The following is a 20829-nucleotide window of genomic DNA, read 5'->3' as shown; positions in this document are numbered from 1 at the left end:
CAGGCCCATGTCAAACTAAATGTCATAGGCTGACCTACACTTGTGTAAAACTTGGTCAGAAGGCAGACAGGCTAACCCGAGGCTAATGTATTCACCTTGTTCATCTCTCACTAAATTAGCATTTAGCAGGGCCTTGATTAATAAACGTCACTGCGAGGCGTCCCCGACGGCACCAAATGCAAAATACCGACCGGTGTGGCCGCCACAGTGGTTTAATTACGGCGATGATTAATTGTGTTGGTGATGATTAAAGGAGATTGCAGGGCAAGACCACGGCCGCGTGGCGCAACATGGCCGGGGGTGTCGGGTCGAGTCGACAGCGGGCGACCCGGCGACTCGGGGAGGCGAGGCGAGGAGAGACGCGCCCGAGCCCGGCCGGCCGCACCAGAGAACGGGCGAACTTTCAGTTTGGTGCACTTGGCTGCCCATTTTATGACGCGCTGCAGAGTGAAATGATGGTCCCCCGGCGAGTCAGGCGCTCTATTTATGGCCGCGTCAACTGCGTGCCGTGATGCCGGCCGGTGATGAAACACTGCTCTGGGCGGCCAGTCGCGCCCGGGGTCCATCAGCCGACGGTGAGAGGGTGTGGAGGCCAGGCCGAACAGGCTGCTCGGACAGCCAGCTACGGCCGGCTGGGCCAGGCAGGCCACACAGCCAGGTACGGACGACTGAGCCAGACAGACCACACAGCCAGATATGGACGACTGAACCAGACAGACCACACAGCCAGGTACGGACGACTGAGCCAGACAGACCACACAGCCAGGTATGGCCGGCTGAACCAGACAGACCACACAGCCAGGTATGGCCGGCTGAACCAGACGGGCCACATAGCCAGGTATGAACAGCTGAACCAGACAGACCACACGGCCAGATATGGCCGGCTGAACCAGACGGGCCACATAGCCAGGTACGAACAGCTGAACCAGACAGACCACACAGCAAGGTACGAACAGCTGAACCAGACGGACCACACAGCCAGATACGGCCGGCTGAACCAGACAGACCACACAGCCAGCTACGGCTGGCTGAACCAGGCGGACCACACAGCCAGGTACGAACAGCTGAACCAAACAGACCACACAGCCAGATATGGCCGGCTGAACCAGACGGGCCACATAGCCAGGTACGAACAGCTGAACCAGACAGGCCACACAGCCAGGTACGGACGACTGAGCCAGACAGACCACACAGCCAGGTATGGACGACTGAACCAGACAGACCATACAACCAGCTATGGACGACTGGGCCAGCTAAGACCGGCTGAACCAGACAGACCACACAGCCAGGTACGGACAGCTGGACCAGACAGACCACAGAGCCAGGTACCGCCGGCTGAACCAGACAGACTACACAGCCAGGTACGGACGACTGAGCCAGGTACGGACGACTGAATCAGACAGGCTACGCTACAGCCGGCTGAACCAGACAGACCACATCACGGCGACATGACGTGGTCATGATGTAACACAGCCGGCGGTACGCACTGAGGCAGACAGAGCACCCCCTCTGCCCTGTCTCCGCTGTTCCACAGCCGCGTGAGGGAGCGGCTCGGCGCTGTTCTCCAGTACAGGTGGCGCGCCCGCCAGCCAGCCGCGACGGCCGACATGGGACGGCGGGGGGGGGGGGGGGGGCTCCGGCGCAGCGACAGCTCCGGCGCCAGCTGCGGCTCCGGTCCCCGGCACCCCGGCGCCGGCGCCGGAGCCAGGAGCCGGGAGCCGGGAGCCGGGGCCGGAGACCGCCGCGCCGGCGCCGGAGCCAGGAGCCGGGAGCCGGGGCCGGAGACCGCCGCGCCGGCGTCGGAGCCAGGAGCCGGGAGCCGGGGCCGGGGCCGCCGCGCCGGCGCAGCCAGCCGGCTCACCGCACTGGCCCAGATACGGGGCTGGGCGGGGCAGGAGCGAGCCCCCAGACGGGCGCAGGTCGCAGCCCACTCACCGAGGGGTGAGTGGGGGGGGGGGGGGGGGCTGACGTGTGCCAGGGTCGATATTGCATGCCTCATTCCGCTCTGCAAGGCCTTACGTAATGTATGTAGGCTGCACTCAAGACACTGAACCGCGATGTGCCTGTAAGTGGCCCATCGAGGCCTCAGGACCCATCCCTGTTTGCTTGTCATGACGAGCTGTTCCGTACCTCGGCCCCCTGTGGTGACTGGACGGAGGGCTAATTGGGCTTTTGCTCGGGTCATGATCTGTCATGGGGCAGCTACATCAGATGTGCTGCTCGTGCTGAGAGGCACGGCTACAGGTCAGGGGCGCGGCCAGAAACACAAACACCACTGCCGTGTCACGTCGGTTCCAGTTTACAGACAACGTGCGGGCCGGGCCGTGCATGTTATCGAAGATCGGCAAAACTCAGGTGAGTTCCGCGGATGACATTAGCAGCGAATCTCACCCCAAATGCTTCCAAACCATGCCGATTACCATTTTATAGATGAGAGCAAATTTTATGACTTCCAGATGCATCAAGGCCCAGTGAGTTCCCAAACTCTCCTGGCCGCTCAGCTGACTGGCGCATCGGCCAGCACAGCACGCCGCACGGCGGGCCCAGCCGCCGCCGCCACGCGCCGCCCTCCAGCAACCCGTGCGCCTCGTCTGTCTGGGCGCATCAACAGGTTCGGAGGGCGCCGGCCAGCGGGAGGCCGGCCGCCGCAGCAGGCGGTGAGTGATGCCGGCCGCCTGCGAGATGAGCCCAGCTTCCGGCCCCGAGAGATCAATAGCGCGCCGACTTCTCGCCCGCACGGCGATCGCGGGCGGCCGCCAGAACACGGCCCACGGAGAGCGTGCAGAGGCGGCGGGCAGGTCCCCCTCGTCGCGACCGGGGCCGTCGCCTCGGCAGGCCCTCTCACCACGACCGGCCGCGTGCCAATGTTGCCGCCCACTGCAGCTAGTGCAAGGCGTGGAAGTAATTTCAAACTTTTGCTTAATTTTCTACCCGATCCAATTTAGGTGCGTGGTAAGTTTGCCTGCAGTGCAAAAGAAACGGAAGAATTTCTGCTGTGGCCAAATGAGAGTTTATATAACTCCTAGTTCTGTCCTCTCCGCGCAAAGCCCATGCAGCTCACATGCTGGCTATAACAAACAACTCACTGAGTAGTAGTGCACTACAGCATTGCGCTGCCTCCTCGTGAAGATGTGGCCGGCTGCCGTTGTGCGCCGGCCCCAGCAGCGGGCGTTACTCAGCTCCGACAGTGGGCGGTGCGCGGCGCCGGCAGCGGGCGGTGTTCGGCCCCAGCAGCGGGCGGTGCTCAGCCCCGGCAGTGGGCGGTGTTCGGCCCCGGCAGTGGGCGGTGCTCGGCCCCGGCAGCGGGCGGTGCTCGGCCCCAGCAGCGAGCGGTGTACGGCCCCAGCAGCGGGCGTCCACAGCCGGTCGCCGGCGCCGGAGGGAGGGTCGGCGCCTCGGCCCCGCCACAAAAACGGCGGCCGACGGCGCGCCGGCGTCGGCACCGACAGGCGGCGCTTTTTGCTCGCCACGGTCCAGATGTGCCTCCGGGCACACCAGATTAGAGTCGACTTTGATTGGCGAGTGAGCGTCGCGGTCGGAAAATAAGCGCGCTGCTGCGACGACGCCGCGCGTCCTCTGAGGAGCGACGACGCCGCGTGTCCTCTGAGGAGCGACGGCGCTGCGTGTCCCCTAAGGAGCGACGGCGCCGTGCGTCCTCCAAGGAGCGATGAGACCCGCTCTATGAGGACGATGACGCTGTGCGTCCTCTGAGTAGCGACAACGCCTTACGCCCTCCGAGGAGTGATGTGACCCGCCCTGTGAGGACGTTGACGGTATACGTCCCCGGACGAGTGACGCGTCACGCGTCTTCTGAGGGAGGCGGCGCCGGGTGTCGTGCGCGGAGCGCCGGCACCGCGTGCTTCAGAGGAACGGCGATGCCTGCCCTTCGAGGGGCAGTGCACCGCGTGTCCCCCCAGGAGAGACTGAACCCAGGGAGCTCTGAGGGCCAAGGGCTGCTCGCCAATCCTGAAGGACGGGTTCGTTCTGTCTACAGTGGTTGCCAAGGCCTGCTCAATGCTGCTGTCAGCCTATCTCTATCAACGACACTGGCTAATCTGCAGTGGGTTTTCGAGAAGTCAATGGGCTTGGCATCGCTTCTCTCGGAAAGCGGCCTTCCCACGGAACTGGTGGCATACCCCGCCTCGTCTGAAGTCGGCCCGGGCAATCAGCAATCAAAGGCACGTTGGGCGGCCCGGCAGCTCGCTTCTGGCGGCGACGCCGACGGTCCACGTGGCGTGCGCCGCTGCAGGTCACCGCCCGCCGTCACCGACCGTCCTTAGCTCCATCTCGCTGACAGCCTCTCTCCGCCGGCTCAGCAGCCTGCCGTTCGCAGCCCTTGCTTACCACTGCGGCGCGGTTCCTCACCAGTCGCTGTCGATCCCGTGGGTCGTGTTTGCCGTCGTTTAGTCCGCTCATCCACCGTCGCACGCAACCATACGCCACCTGAATTGCTTCGCTGTCGTTTCCGTCCGACGCTCTGGAGCAGCAGTCAAGCTACGCAGCTTTCGCCGGTGCCGGTGAATGCGCTGCCGCCGCTTGGCGTCGATGCGAATCTGGGTGTGACCGCGGCCACCGGCGCGCGGGACGGCTGTGTGAGCCGACGCAACGACCTATATCTGTTTCCATAATACGCGCGTTCCCCAGGAGAAAGTGTTTGCGGGGCGGCCGATACGGCGGTAATGAGAGTCGTCGACGGCTGGATATCTGGAGCGCGGTGCCGGGGAACGTTAGCAGACCCGGCCGATCCCAGCCGCGGACCGATGCAGACCGCTGCGGCCGTAGCTCGCTCTCCGCGAGCCATCTGTGGACGTGGCCTCGTCCGCGGACCCGGCCAATCTCAGCCAATCCCAGCCGCGGACCGGTACAGACCGCCGCGGCCGCAGCTCGCTCTCCGCGAGCCCCCTGTGGACGCAGCCTCGTCAGCAGTCTAGGCCAATCCCAACCGCGGACCGATACAGACCGCTGCGGCCGCATCTCGCCTCCGCGTACCCTCTGAGGCCTCAGCCTCATCGGCAGATCCGACCAATCTCAGCCAATCCCAGCCGCGGGCCGTTGCACACCGCCGCGGCCACAGCTCACCTCCGCGTGCCCTCTGAGGACGCAGCCTCGTCAGCAGACCCGGCCAATCTCAGCCAATCCCAGCCGCGGACCGATACAGACCGCCGCGGCCACAGCTCACCTCCGCGTGCCCTCTGAGGACGCAGCCTCGTCGGCAGATCCGACCAATCTCAGCCAATCCCAGCCGCGGGCCGTTGCACACCGCCGCGGGCAGCTCGCTCTCCGCGTGCCGTCTGAGGCCGCAGCCTCGTCAGCTGGTCCAGCTGGTCCCTGCGCGGACGAGCTGCCGTCGAGTCTGTCACGTTGCCTCGTCTCAGTCCGCTGTTGGTTCGGTGTGTGCCATTGTGGGCGGGGCTCCGACAGGTCACTACTGCGAACTGAGCTCACTGTGAGCTGCCGTCAGCTCGGCGGGCCAGAGCCCTGAGCCAGCCCCGATCATTGATCAGCCAGGCATTGATAATTAATTCGAGAGGCCTGGTAATGTCATGCCGTGATGAGCTCCCGGAGCACTCCAGCTGCATCGAATATTCATAAGCCCCAAGTGCATCGCCGATGGGAAAAGAGGCTTCGTTTCTTCCAGCCTTCCGTGCTAGGGAGATGCATTCTTCAGGGTATTGGGAACGGTGTTGTACGACAGGTAGTGGTAGATAAGTAGTGTATTACTGTTGTATTTCCACACAGCAAAACTTTATAAAAGTCATAGCTGTCAAAGCCCATAATACGCTGGCGATCTCACATTGGATAGCTTCCACAGCTCGGCCATTGCCGCCGTGTGTTGTTGAGACTACTTCGCCTTTCGTTGCTGTTTGCGACGCCTCCCGGCGCGCGGCGGCTATGAAAACCTGTGTGGCATTGATGACTAGTTTATGGTCAAAGTTTGCTTCTGGTTCCCTGCGCGAAGACTTCGTTTCACACTCCGTGTCTTATTATAGCGAAGACGGCATTCATTTATCGCGAACACATCAACATCGCTGATGATTTATGTACCGACAACGATGTACTTTACGCCGACAACAACCATCACGTTGATCGATTCGCACGGTGCAGGGTTCGGAAACGAAACCTGCGGTAGCAGACTGCTTATTAATCTCAGGTCCGGGTCGCTGGCTGGGGAAGCGTTTTTGCCTGTTACTTGCGCGGGGTGGTGTCAAGAAAAGTGAAGAGTGGAGGGGTCTGCGAGCGGCTCACACGACCGTCAAATGCCCAGCGCGAGCCGTTATGTGAAACCTGCCAGATCGCTAACTAGCTAAACTGCCAGATCGCTAAACTAGCCTGTTGTTGACTCGGAACATAGGTGACATCGGAACTTGCCGCATCGGGAGTCGCTAACTTGTCGACAGGATTGACAAGGCCGTAATGTCTCGACCCTCGACAAGCAAAACAGTTTGCTGAATGCCGCTGGGAGCGGGCCGGGCTCGCCGCGCAGAGCCAGTTACCGTTCCACCGACGAGACAATACGTGACGGGGCGGATCGCTGGCTTGTCGGCGGCGCAGAGCCGGGCTCGCCCGACCGAGGGAGCGCGGCCGCGCGCCGCTGGCAGCCGGCTCCTCCATCTCCGCTCCAGATTCCAGGGCGGTCGGCGTGGCGTCCGGCCCGCGGCGGCTCTAGTTAGAGGCGGAGGCATGCATAAATCCAGCGGCGCCGGGGTCCGGCTCGCCGGACAAACACCGCACGGCCGGCCGGGAGCGGCCCCACCTCCGCAGCGGCATCACCGCTGCCGGGAGCGGCCCCACCTCTGCAGCGGCCCCCGCCGCTGCCGGGAGCGGCCCCACCTCCGCAGCGGCCCCCGCCGCTGCCGGGAGCGGACCCAGCTCCACAGCGGCACACGCCGCTGCCAGGAGCGGCCCCACCTCCGCAGCGGCACTCGCTGCTGCTTGGAGCGGCCCCACCTCCGCAGCGGCCCCCGCCGCTGCCGGGAGCGACCCCACCTCCGCAATCGCATCCGCCGCTGCCGGACTCAACACGGTGGCGGCCGACTAACGAAAGCAGATGACTCCCTGATGAGATCAACAACGAGGCTGGCTGGCGATGGGCTCAACAAAAGACACCTGGTCGTGGCTCGGCCTGCCGGCGCATCTGATAGCTATCGCGCTTTCCAAGGCGACCGACTTATACTTGGCTCAATAATTTTGCTGAATGTCATTGCTGGGCTTACTAAGCTCAATGGCTCAATGGCACTCAATGGCAAGTGCCAATGAGCTTCTAGTCTTACAGATCTAGTGCCAATGGTCACTTTCAGTGACCAGCTGAGTTACTAAGCGTCGCTTAGTGACTCAACTGACTGAGATGCCGGGTTTACCAAGGGCGTTGAAAACTGCCACAGGCTCCGGCGCCGCCGACTGCTGTTATTCGTCACATAAGCTACAAACTGCCAGCCGTCTATTCTCACAAGGAGCGAACCGTTCCCAGATGTGCCGAGAAACCGACGGCTGTTCGGCCGTCCCCAGAGAGCGTTCGTTCTGACACCACGGCGGGGCCTCCGCACGGCAGCGACTTCCTCTGATCGCTGACGATACCGCAGTGCTGGAACGACGTCTGGGTCGACGCCATGAGTCCCACGACAGCAGCCTCTTCCAGCCTCTGGCGGCGCCGTGTCAGGAGAATGTATGGGTGGACGCGTCGTTTCTCGGTTCATTCAATTTTCTCCGAGTTTCTGAGCGGAGTGGGAGTAAAAAAGCAAGGGTGCTGACAAAATTGTTTGTTTTAAGCCTGTTTCAGCTCCCGGTTACACGGAAGTGCCGAAGGAGCTCGCAACGTGCCCCCTTTGATGTGGAAATTGTTTCCTTTGCAGGCGAAGCGACGCCGCAGATAAGGAGATAAGAGTGTCATCTTCCCTGTCAGGAGTGCGCGAGGCGCGCACTTGCATCTCCGCACGCCTGGGTGGGAGCATGAGGTCTGATCGTGACCGGTCGCCAGTGCCAGCGCTGCTCTGGCCCGGGTCGCACGAGCCCGAGACTGCACTGCACTCAACCTCTCATCCAATTATCCTGAAGGCGCTCGAGCTTAGAATGAGAGAAGACATCGATCCTCACTGTATACAATCAATGTTCTAACCCGTTCGTAAAAGTGCTCCGACGAATTGGCAATTTTCTGCAACACTAAGGAGATGCCTTGAATCGGAATGCTTCACCATGTGCGCATGGCATTATGCCTTTTAACTAGCCATAGTTCGGGAGACTAGAGCAATCCAATCAAGTATGCTATCCCGGGTAGCAGATTCAATGTCTTGCATTACGAAAAGATCGTGCTGGGTAAAAGGAATCAATCGTTGTTGTAAGTTTTGAGCGATCCCGCTTCACTGAAGTACCTCAGGTGTAGCAGAATCAGTCCCTGACTGTCATCTGAGAAGGGAACCTCTAGCTGTGCCAAATGCCAGTGTGTAGAAGAAATGCAGCCAGCGTGCGATAACAAGAACGCAGAGGTAGACCAAGAGAACTGACCGTCGGACGGAGCTAGGTCATGACGCCGGCCGCCGCGTTCGCGACCTCCCAGCGAGGTCACAACTGGCAAGGCGTTTTCAAATAGCTCCAGTGGCTGTTTCGAAGCCCTCTGTTGCACCAGATAAATGTACGGGCTTGAGAGCGTTGTGTGCCTTTGTTAGCCCCAAGCCGAAGCTGAAATTCAAACGGAATCGAAAGACATTGACGGAAAAATAGCATAATTCGCCCACAGACCTCCATTCAGTTTAGTGTGGAAACTGAAGAACACCTGGGACCGGAGCATAGTCATTTTTGGTGTCTCCAGGTTCTGTTTGAGCCTGGGTTTGACCATAAGTTGATGAAACCCATATTGCATACAGAAGCAATGCTGTCCACTTGTGTATGGCCACAACCCAGCATTTATGATGGCATTTAACGTGAATGCTGGCGATAAAACACCACACACACGCTGAGCACCACACACTGAACTAAAAACAAAACAGCGAGGCGAGACCAGAAACAAGCCACACAGACCTCACAATCAGCGGGCACTTGGCAAACATTCGAGCGAAGACAAACAGCAAGCGAACATAAGTTCCTAATGAGGGACAATGGCCCACGTTGCTCGGACGGAACAGAAACTCTGCCAGGCCCACGGTAGTTTCGGTGAGGCTTCCCGTGGTGCCGGCGGGCCACGACTCCCGCTCCTGGGTATGTGCATACGGCGGCAGGACGGTCACCGACTCCCCGGCCGTCGTCTTCCCTCCCCTACCCCCATCCCGCCTCAGTGACGGTGATCAATCTCACGTGCCGCGCCCCAGGCCGGCCGGAGGGGAGTCGCGGGCGACGAGGGCCCACCCCGGCCGGCGCCGTCTTGTCCCAGCAGGAGCCGACGCCCGGCGGCCAGCGACCCCGACACCCCTTCAGCAGCCCTGGGACGACGGTAAGCCCGGCCGTAAGGTCACGACTCTGCTCCAGCCGTCCTGGCGCCGCCCGACCCAAGGTCACCGGCATCCCTCCATCATGAGACGAATGTGACTTCTGACCTCAGGTCACGGCACTGCTCCAGCCGTCCTGACGCCGCCCGACCCGAGGTCACCGGCATCCCTCCGTCATGAGACGGAGGTGAACACTGACCTCAGGTCACGGCACCGCTCTAGCCGTCCTGACGCCGCCCGACCCGAGGTCACCGGCATCCCTCCGTCATGAGACGGAGGTGAACACTGACCTCAGGTCACGGCACCGCTCTAGCCGTCCTGACGCCGCCCGACCCGAGGTCACCGGCATCCCTCCGTCATGAGACGGAGGTGAACACTGACCTCAGGTCACGGCACCGCTCTAGCCGTCCTGACGCCGCCCGACCCGAGGTCACCGGCATCCCTCCGTCATGAGACGGAGGTGAACACTGACCTCAGGTCACGGCACCGCTCTAGCCGTCCTGACGCCGCCCGACCCGAGGTCACCGGCATCCCTCCATCATGAGACGGAGGTGACTACTGACCTCAGGTCACGGCACCGCTCTAGCCATCCTGACACCGCCCGACCCGAGGTCACCGGCATCCCTCCGTCATGAGACGGAGGTGACTACTGACCTCAGGTCACGGCACCGCTCTAGCCATCCTGACACCGCCCGACCCGAGGTCACCGGCATCCCTCCGTCATGAGACGGAGGTGAACACTGACCTCAGGTCACGGCACCGCTCTAGCCATCCTGACACCGCCCGACCCGAGGTCACCGGCATCCCTCCGTCATGAGACGGAGGTGACTACTGACCTCAGGTCACGGCACCGCTCTAGCCATCCTGACACCGCCTGACCCGAGGTCACCGGCATCCCTCCGTCATGAGACGGAGGTGACTACTGACCTCAGGTCACGGCACCGCTCTAGCCATCCTGACACCGCCCGACCCGAGGTCACCGGCATCCCTCCGTCATGAGACGGAGGGACCATTGACCCCAGGTCACGGCACCGCTCTAGCCATCCTGACACCGCCCGACCCGAGGTCACCGGCATCCCTCCGTCATGAGACGGAGGGACCATTGACCCCAGGTCACGGCACCGCTCTAGCCGTCCTGACACCGCCTGACCCCAGGTCACCGGCATCCCTCCGTCATGAGACGGAGGGACCATTGACCCCAGGTCACGGCACCGCTCTAGCCATCCTGACACCGCCTGACCCGAGGTTTTAGGACACCGGCACCCTCCAACTTCCAGAGGACGATTATGGCCCCTGGGTCAGGTCGCGATCCTTCACATATACATGGCTCGCTCTTCAAACCCATCCACCTCCTGCCAGCTCATCACTTAAGTCGTGTACGATTGGGCGCCGTATGTTAGTTGAGCCCACCGATTATGATATACTGCTGAAGTTCGTGCACATAATTTGGGTTGCACAAGTTTAGCTATGACCCACGCCTGACACTCCAAGTTAATGAAATGGACGTTGCCGTGATGCTTTTGCTGACTATTGTGACCTGTCTGCCTGCCTGACCTTCTGTTCTGCCTGTCACGCTGCCGATACTGTGTCAGGCATTTCCTGCTACTGAGATCATAATCATATGCGTGCTTTCATCATCCAGGTCATGTAACTATTGACAAGCTGCTGACCTGCGTTCCCCTGAGCCTCAACGAAGACATGCGTGCTTGCACACCACCCCGGCGAGCTATACGCCGTATGTGGACATGACATACGACGGCTGTAATACATGTGGTCCTAGGTCATGACGATAACTCATGCTTAACGGCTCAACGTCATGTCTATCGTACAGGATGGTGGTACATCGCATCAGGGACACACTAATCCCATGTGCTGCGGTCCGGGCCTAAAACTCAGGCTGTGTGAACGGCACGTAGGTGGCCACCTCCTCCTGACTGACTCGAGTCCGCAGGCCCTGATCGGCCCGTAGGTGGTCACGTGCTCCTGACTGACACGAGTCAGCAGGCCCCGACCCGGCCCGTAGGTGGTCACCTCCTCCTGACTGACTCGAGTCCGCAGGCCCTGATCGTGGTGGTGGCCACGTGCTCCTGACTGACTCGAGTCCGCAGGCCCCGGTTCGGCTAGCCCGGCTTCGCAGCCTGGCGGCGATCTCGTCAGATGGGAGGTGGAAGCTCGTCAGTGGCCAGATTCCTCGTATAGATCACGGCCAACAGAGGAATGTCGGATTAAGCCTGACAGGGCCGGCAGCCGCGGCGGCGTCCATTACACTGGCAGGCTGCCGTACCTTTGATGGCGCGTCATTTCTCCACCAGACATAATGAAACGTGGCGAAATTGCGGGATGCTTGACGGCCTTGGGTCTGTTGACGGGGAACCGGAGCACGTGTAATGGTGTTGAAGTGGTTGGCACACCAAGTCAGCGGCGAGCGGGTCACACCGCACGAACAATGAACGTGTAACAAGCACACCGATGCGGGCCAAAAACCGCATCGTCATTCTTAATGGAATGGATCACATGTTCTGTTCAACAGTCCGTACAGCGACCACTGATTTTAAGGCCAGACGTAAGGGGGGGGGGGGGGGGGGCAGGGTAGTCGCAGCACATACCAACGTGCGCCATATTGCTGCTAATATTAGCAGACCCTTATCAACGCCAATAGCCAGGCACTATATCACTTCCTGCCGCAGCTGTTCAGGATTATGACATTCTCAGCCCCACGCGCAGCCTATTCCGCAGCTTTGGAACTATCCTGCAAAGCAGCAGAATCAATCGTTTATTACGTCTAACGAGATTAACATTGCTATCTTGCCGACGGGTCAGTTCGGTATCGGGCTGCAGCACGGGTCCAGTTCGGTATCGGACTGCAGCAGGGGTTCAGTTCGGTATCGGGCTGCAGCACGGGTTCAGTTCGGTATCGGGCTGCAGCAAGGTCAGCCCTGCAGGTGATGAGTTACCTCGCAAAAATTTTACCATATTAATTGCTCAGAACACAGCTCTCTTTTGGTTCCAGTGATAGCCGCCCACCTAAAATCATTATCATGCTATTTTTCGTTAAAAGATTCAACATGTTGATTGCACAAAGCAGCACAAAGACAAAGACAGCTATTTACTTAAAAAACAGGCGCACAAAAATTGACATCGCTGTGGTTCAACATCGCCCGTAACGTTATCAAATAACACGCTTGGATACTGAAAGTACCACTTGCGTAGTGCTTCCCATCCACTTGATCTGTTTAAAGGCATGAAGTTCGCCTCATTAGTAATGGTTAGAGATAGAACACTTTACCAAACGACGAATACCAAGCGAAGCCGAAGCAAATACAACATTTAATACATTTAACCAGACAACTTTTTGGGTAGCTTTAATTTCTCTACGATGCTCCTTTATCACCACTCAATAAAACGAATCGGCAAAGCTTGGTGGCATCCGGCCGCATGGACTTCCAGTGCGACTTACTCAGAATGTTGGCTGTGGTTTCGCTCCACAAAACAGGCCACCGGTGGCACGTGACGGCCCATAACTCGCCGGCAGCGGCCACACTTCCCCGACGGCCCGCCGCTGTTCCGGTGCTGCGGTCCACACGCACGCGCGCCGCGCCGGCCGTGGGCGCGAGGCCGGCGCCGGACCGTTATCCAAGTCACGCAGCCACCGACCGGTGCCGTGCGACGCTCCCAGCCGCTGGCCGAGACAGGTGACAACTGACGATCCTCAGCGACGACTGGCCGGTGTGCAGTCAAGCCACGAGAGCGGGGAGCGACGGTTCCTCTCGTCTCGGTGTGTTGTGCGTGAACATGTAACCCGCTCACATTTTCTCAGGGTGTTTCGAGGGACAGGCGGGCTGGAACGCCACAAGGAGATTGAGAAACGTAACAGCCAAACGTACAAGTCACACGTTCTCCACCTGCAAGCTGTGACCCAGCAATTCTGAAACTGCTCTCTAATCTGTCTGTCTATCAGTCAGTCAGAAATCTGCCACCTCTATCAGTGAACCACCCGCACGAATCCACATCAACAACGTTTGTTTGTCTTGGCCTGTCCTCGTCCCGACACACATTTTTGTTTAGGCCCCGGATTTGCAAACGGACATACGCTATCAGGGACGGACGTCGCGTGAATGCTTTTGACGATTTTTTTGGCGTATGTATATTTGGTGTCATCCAGGCGACGCTGTCGCTCTGCACAGCGAGACGCAAATCTACGCTGTCGGCTTGACCGCGATGGAAACTAAGGAAATCAAGATGAAGCAAGCGGTGACGGGCGCTTGCCAGCCGGGGTATACAACATGCGAGGAAATTCTCAAACGGGACAGGTAATGATTGACTTAATTGTTGGAAATGCCGTGCTTGCGGGGGCTGTTCATTGGTCTTGCCTGGAAGGCAAGGCTAGTCAAGTTGCAAAGCTTTTTAGAGGCTCAGTGCTACTCCCAGCACACCCGCGTCCGAACTGTGGTCACTGTTTTGAGATCGCAAATAGGAGTCGCAAGTCACGGAGTTGAAATCTTGATTACGTGATATAGATCACCACAGGACCGCATTCTGAGACTCACGTCATGCTTCCCGAACACCCGGTCTCCATCGGCATGCTTCCCGAACGCCCGGTCTCGATCGGCATGCTTCCCGGACACCCGGTCTCCATCGGCGCGCTTCCCGAACACCCAGTCTCCATCGGCGCGCTTCCCGAACATCCGGTCTCGATCGGCACGCTGTCGTCATGGTTTTGCGCTGAGATGCAAATGTAAAGCACACTTGCGCGTCCTTTTTATGTCTGTTCTTTGTGACTGATTTGCACTATCAACAAGCAAAACGTTCAAGAGGCTGTCTATGTCAATACACAACACCAGCTGGCTCAGACTTTTTATGTCATTTCGGTGCGAGGTCGACCTGCAGGACACGTCCAACATGTGATGACCTCTTGCCATCTGGCCCGACCATCGCCGCGAGCTAATGCTTAATTTTTCACCACATTGTCGCCGCAATATTAAGCGTCATCTGGGCAGACACCGGCAATAAAGCATGAGCCTAGATGTGTGCCAAGGCAGCCGGTTTTTGTGAACATGGACGCCATTGGGATCACGTGCAGCCGGCGACCGGGACAAAAACACGCGCGCGCCCAACGCGTAGGCGGAAAGGGTGACGGACAGCTTCAATGCTGGTACTAAACGACCGCAGAAAAAGCGCGCGTGTGACGCGCATAACAGGTTTGGAGTGCGTATTGTCATTCATCTTACGCTGTGATTCTCGTGTGGTGTGAATCTGAATCACTTTTGTGCAGTGAAGGTGCTCAAATCAGCTGACTTATGTGCCGCGATGTCCTAGATTACGCCAACTTCTTTGTCTTCGAGACATCGATTTCGATATTTCAGCTGGATACACCATTGTCACCTCAAAGCCGCACTATCTGATCTCGGCAATGCCAGTACCTGAAGGTTTTTCCTTCCAGCCAGAAACACGGAAGTTTCGGGGCGCAGCCTTCCTCTTGCCCTTCGCGAATCCTGTGCAGCGAGTCTTTTGACGGAGGCAACATCTTCTCCGAAACAAAGGAATGCGGCCCGCGTCTTCGAGGAAATTACGACACTGCTACCGTCGCATGAGCAAGCCTCGCAACAGGCGTCCACGGGCAGCCTCCAGGAGCGTTTACGTCTCATTTCTTCAGCACGTTCTGCCGCGCACATCCCGTCTGTTTTCACATGGCATCCGTGGCGACTGCAAGGCACGCTGCGACCGGCATCAAGGCTAGGGACAGCTCTGACCGGGGACGGCCCTGCGTCCGCAGAGCGCTCCCCTGCTCCCCTGTCTGATACGATCCATGTCGGGATTCAGGGGGCGCCCGGGCTCGCCCGTGCAACCCATGTCAGGGTTCAGGAGGCGCCCGGGCTCGCCCGTGCGATCCACGTCAGGGTTCAAGAGGTGCTCGGGCTCGCCCATGCGATCCATGTCAGGGTTCAGGAGGTGCCCGGGGTCGCCCATGCGATCCATGTCGGTGTTCAGGGGGCGCCCGGGCTCGCCCATGCGACCCATGTCGGGGTTCAGGAGGTGCCCGGGTTAGCGCATCACGAGAACGGTCGCTTGGCCACTGTCCCTTACAGGCAAACTAAACTCGCAGTGCATACTTATGAGGACAGATGTTAAACGCAGCGAAATTGTGTGGTCAGTTCCACCAAGCGCAACTACGATCCACGACACTCGTACGTCCGCTCTACGGTGTGGACACGGGACGCGGACGGACCGCGAGCATGAAAAATGTTTAATAATGTGATGCGTTAGTTCAAAAGCTAGAATCAATGCTATAGTTACATTTTAAGTCGCAGCTAAGTGTCAGGAGTCGATGCATTTAAATTCGTAATGGTCCGCACACTTGCCACAGGCATATTAAAATAAGCGTGTAGGGCACTTCCGCTTTAGGATGCAAGCCTTCGGCCTCTAGTGTGATCAGGCGCAGGGTGATCTGTCTGGTGACCGGTGGTCACTGGTCAGTGTGTCCATGCCCGACTGTAGGTGACCAGGTCAGTGTATCCAGACCCTACCGGCATTGACCTGCCCAGCGTGCCCAGAGCCCGCGGGGTGGGGACTCGGGTGCACTCTTCGAAGGTTGTTCACACAGTGTCTGATTTAGAGCGCCAGACGGCAGTGTGCTGCTGAGATGTTCGCGGCGGCATCCGGCTGGTTGTGCTGACCGCCTGCGCGGCGTGGCCGAGCGAACCTCGCGGCCAATGGAACCCTGCGGCCGCGAGAGCGCACATGAAAGGGCTGCCGAGAGCTGCATAACGACGGCCCGACGGAGGGCATGCCGTCCGCGGCGGCCGGATGGTGTTACAGGTGGCGCTTCTGTGCGCGGGCAAGAGGACAGAAGCCGCCAGCTCGCCGTAATCGGCAAGCTCTTCGAAACCGATTACTTGGACTGTAAATCAGCCCGCTGTAATTGTCTGTCATTATCTCATGAAGACTTCGAAACTATGTATTAGATGGGTGTAAGACGGCCCGAGGCCGTGACCGCAGGGCACACACCGATGAACTGACCATGTACCCTCTCGGCTCCCCGGAACAGGACTAGACGAGACCCACTACCCTGAGGCCTTCACAGCCTGCGCATACACGAACGGCAAACCATTTCAAACGTACCCAGTCGCAGAAGCCACCTACGCCCCTCCCGTGAGAACGAGGCTCGTCTCTCAGGGCACGACCGTGCGGCCAATCATTAGAAAGCCGGCCAGTGGACGTGCATTCTGCCGACCACACACACGGCCATATTACCCAGCGGGGCCATGCATATTAATCGGGTGCAGGCTGCGCCGGGCCCGGCGGGAGGACGGACAGCCCGGCCGCGCGGCCCGCCAGACCCGGCGCAAAACCAGGCTCGGAGGACGGACCGAAAAACGACACGGCGCCGGGTCAATAAACCACGTGACCGTCGGCGCCGTGACGGGCCCGACGCCGCTGAATGGGGGCCGCAGGCGATGATTTATGGTCGCGGCAGACGCGCGCGCGGGGGACGGCGCGGCGACGAAAGAGGCCCACGCGCGGCGACGGCAGAGGCCTACGCGCGGCGACGGCAGAGGCCCTACGCGTGGCGGCAGAATCTCACCGGTGGCGACGGCGCCGCGGCGGCGGGCAGAGTCCCACGCGAGGGTGGCGGCAGAAGCCCACGCGTGGCGACGGCGCGGCGGGCCCTCGGCAGGATGTAGAGCGAAGCAGCCCGTCTCCGAGACGAGGCGTCCGCCGATCACGAACTCGACCGGCGTCGCTCGCCGCTACCATCAGCGGTGAACGGCTGACGCCACGACCTCGGCGGCCGCCGCCCTCTGGCGTCAGGCCGGCCGCAAAATGGCACCAGCAGTCGAGGTGCCCAGCAGATCACCACAAATGGTCAACCCATCATGCCTGCATCATGACGTTCAGGTACGACACATGTCATGCGGCGCTGATTTTGTAAGCTGGTTACGGAGAATCACCGTGTGGGTCGTGTACCGTCTTGCACCGCCCGCCATACGCGTATGTTGACCGTGACGCTATCGAAATCGTGCGGCGACGTTTGGTCGGTCGCCGCGGCAGCTGGCTGGGCATCACAGAGCCGCGCGACGTCACACAAATGGTGGGCTCGGCCGAAATTGATGAGACACTGTCCCAATATCAGCTGTTTTGCATATTTTCCCATGGATGAGAAACTTACCCATACGTCCACTTAAGTCCTCCGACGTCGCTAAGAACCACCGGATGTAGGCTGCACGGGCTGCAGCGGACGCGCTCATAAATCGCAAACACCGAAAGAGATCGTGACTGTCGACTTGTGCCACGGTCGGCCAGACACGTTCCCATGTCGCCGCTCATTATACGTGCTGCACGTTGTCAGTTGTGGATCTTCGAGGCGGCATGTACCGGCGGTGTAGCAGGCCGCATGTGTCGCACACCGGCGGCCTGCGGCCGTGCTCGCCGCCAGCCGTCGATGTCGCGACAACGCTTTTTTAGCCAGGCACACGGAACCCATGAAACCCGTCAGACCGCCCCCGGGTCGGATCTGCACCTCCGCTGCCGTCAATCGCCCGGATCAGGCCCCTCGAGTGCCATTACCCGATCCACGCAGCTGCGACTTGATTTCTGCTCGCTGGAGTGATCCCGACCATTGGTGACGACAAAAAGCCCAGATATTTGCGCGCGGCAAAGAAGCCCGTTCTGAGACGGCTGGTTTGGCTTGACTGACACGTTGGGGTCGCGAGGAATGCTGACTATTGAGCGGCGAAGAGCCTAGGACAGCTTGTGTCACAGCAACGTCATCAGAAGAGACATCTTAAATCATTAGTGTGCCTTGCAGACTCGGGCGTTCACATGCGGTGGTGGAGCTATGTGTGGAAGGCGCAGGAAGCGTTCAAAGAGAGCCAGGTGTGGCGCGCCTTGCACATTAAGAATGCGTGAATCCTCTCCACGTGCAGTTGTACATCATGGAGCCAACTACGCACATCATCCGGTGACTTCATCCATATATTTAAAATCTTTGAATGATTCGGATATCCGGAAAAGTGCCAGCTCCGTTTATCACGCTCCTCGTCTCCGCGCGGAGAGAAAGCAGGACTCGCATCGAGCCTCGAGAACCTGTTGTCTGAGCAGCGTAAAAGGTCCCCATGTGAGCTGGAACGCCACGAGCATCGACAACTTCTTTATGATTTCTGCGATCAATGATTGGATCCCAGAACTCTTGGTGCGTTCCTTTTCGGTTGTTTTACAGCCCACATAATATACATCATATGCAACTATACTTAAACTCTCCCCATTGATGGCTGTGTATTGGGCTACCTAAAGTCACCGCATAGGCAGAATAGACATATGTTTGTCACTGCTCCGCATCCAAACAACTGCCAAAATCGTTCGCGGCATGTCATTCACTACATTTTACGGTGCTAAAGATACGGAATTCTTCTCAACCCCGCCCCATTTCGCAACACCAAAAGAGGCTCTCTCTCGCGGAACATGCCGACAGAGGGTCCACATGTCAAGCCTGGCATCTTCAGTCAGGACCCACCTTCCACTGAATCCACCCGCGGCGCAGGCAGTCCGCTCCACTCGACGTTCGCTTCGGCGCGACGGGACGCCCGCGGCTCCACTGCCACACTGCCAGCGTCCACCGCCGCGACGCACAGCGCTGGCACCTCCCGACGCGCGCTGTGCCCCCTCCCCTCGCGACAGCGGAGCGCCGACTGGCGGCAGGCGGCGCGGCGCGGCGCGGAGGCCGAGCGGCGTCCGGCCGCCGGCGACGCCAGCACGTGCGCCCTCCCTCCGCCCGGCCGCCAGCGCGGGGCAGGTTACCCGGGCGGCGGCGGGGCGGCCGGGGGCTGCGCGCCCGCGGACGAGGCAGCGGCGGCGCGGAGGTCAGACGCGCCGCGCTCGCTCGCCCTGTCGTGGTCACGTCGGCCGGGCCTTTGTCCACAGAGGGACGAGCGGTCGACCTGCATACTCAGACTCTGTCAGGACCCCGGTGGGGACTGAGCCGGCTGCGCGGACGGCGCGACTTTGGCCGCGCGTGTCGCGCCATCAGGTGTTCGTGTGACAGCATGGATCGCCAAAGAGATAGGAATCGAGCGTGGGGTGTTACACCGACCTTTGACCTCAAGACAAGTGGTTTGGTATGAGCTGTGGAACGGGCCAGAGAGTGCACAGTTCATTGTCCTGCGCGTGGCGGCGTCGGTTCATATGAGAGCTTTAGACGGGTATCGACCATGTGGCCATGGTGCATACCATGGAGCCCCGCAGATAAGCCTTCCACATGGTCTTATCGGCAGGTTCATAACCATGCCGGGACACTCAACGACATTTGCAGATCCGACAACTCGGGGATATATGTAAAATAGTAACTCGCAAGCCTTTATCTGAGCTGGGATCTGAAAAGATACATTACCAATCAGGGACATGCTTAATGATGTTTGAGTGTATGCTGTTCATGTGCCGACTTAGCTTTCATTGTTGCTGCTGCCCTTTTCTCCCATGTTTCACATCGATGACTCTGGGTCAGAAAAGCCCCTTGCTCTCGACCCAGCGCAGATGATGAACGTATCAGGTAGTGCATAGATCAGTTGGTTGAGAACCATCATAGCCATATAGCCGTCAGTTCGCAGGCATGCATAGTGTACGCAATACCATTGTTAAACGGCTCGTTCCACGGGGCTAATGAGCGGGCCATCACCACCAGCCTTGAAAGGCCGCTGAGAATCATTGTGACATGGGCTCGGAAAACGACAGAGACTGTCCCAAGGGCCATCACCACCATCCTTGTGACATCGACATCGACGACGACTGAGCCTGTCCCATGGGCCATCACAACCAGTTTTCCTACTGTTTTTTCTGATGCTGTTTAACGCATGCACGTTTGTTTGGAATACATACAGCATTTAGTAGTCACACTAACCGAATTTCAAGCATACTGCTCGAAGAATGGCGTGGCTATGAATGTGTGCGATGAAAGTCAAAAGGTCCGTATGCGGGCTTTTCTAAATGGCTGGGCGTTCCGGGACCCCGATTTCCCTCCCCTCCCCCCCCCCCTCCCCCCCCCCCCGTGGAGGAAACACAAACTGCGCCAATCACCGCCTCACAGCACAGCACCGCAGGTCGGGCACGACACTGAACACAGGACCATCTGGCGGTGCGCGCCGGCCGCTGAAGGGACCGCGCGGCCAGGGGAGCCACTAATCCGCCCCCCTCCCCTCCCCTGCCCTCCCCTGCTCCGCCGTCCTCCCCTCGTCGGGAGGGAGGGCGCGAACCATTGTCAACAGCGGCAATCTGTCATGGCTGCTCGGACGGCGATTGGAGCCGCGGATTGGGTTTGCCGCTACGATTAGTGACCTCGCGTGATGCATCACTTCTCGCCATGCAAACGAAAAACGTGTTCAGCGGAAAGGGTTGCAGGTTATATTGACCGGCATATTACTGC

Source organism: Pollicipes pollicipes, unplaced genomic scaffold, assembly GCF_011947565.3.
Source record: "Pollicipes pollicipes isolate AB1234 unplaced genomic scaffold, Ppol_2.1 Scaffold_7261;HRSCAF=8764_pilon_pilon_pilon, whole genome shotgun sequence".
Classification (NCBI taxonomy): Eukaryota; Metazoa; Arthropoda; class Thecostraca; order Pollicipedomorpha; family Pollicipedidae; genus Pollicipes; species Pollicipes pollicipes.
Note: the sequence above shows the minus strand (reverse complement) of the source record.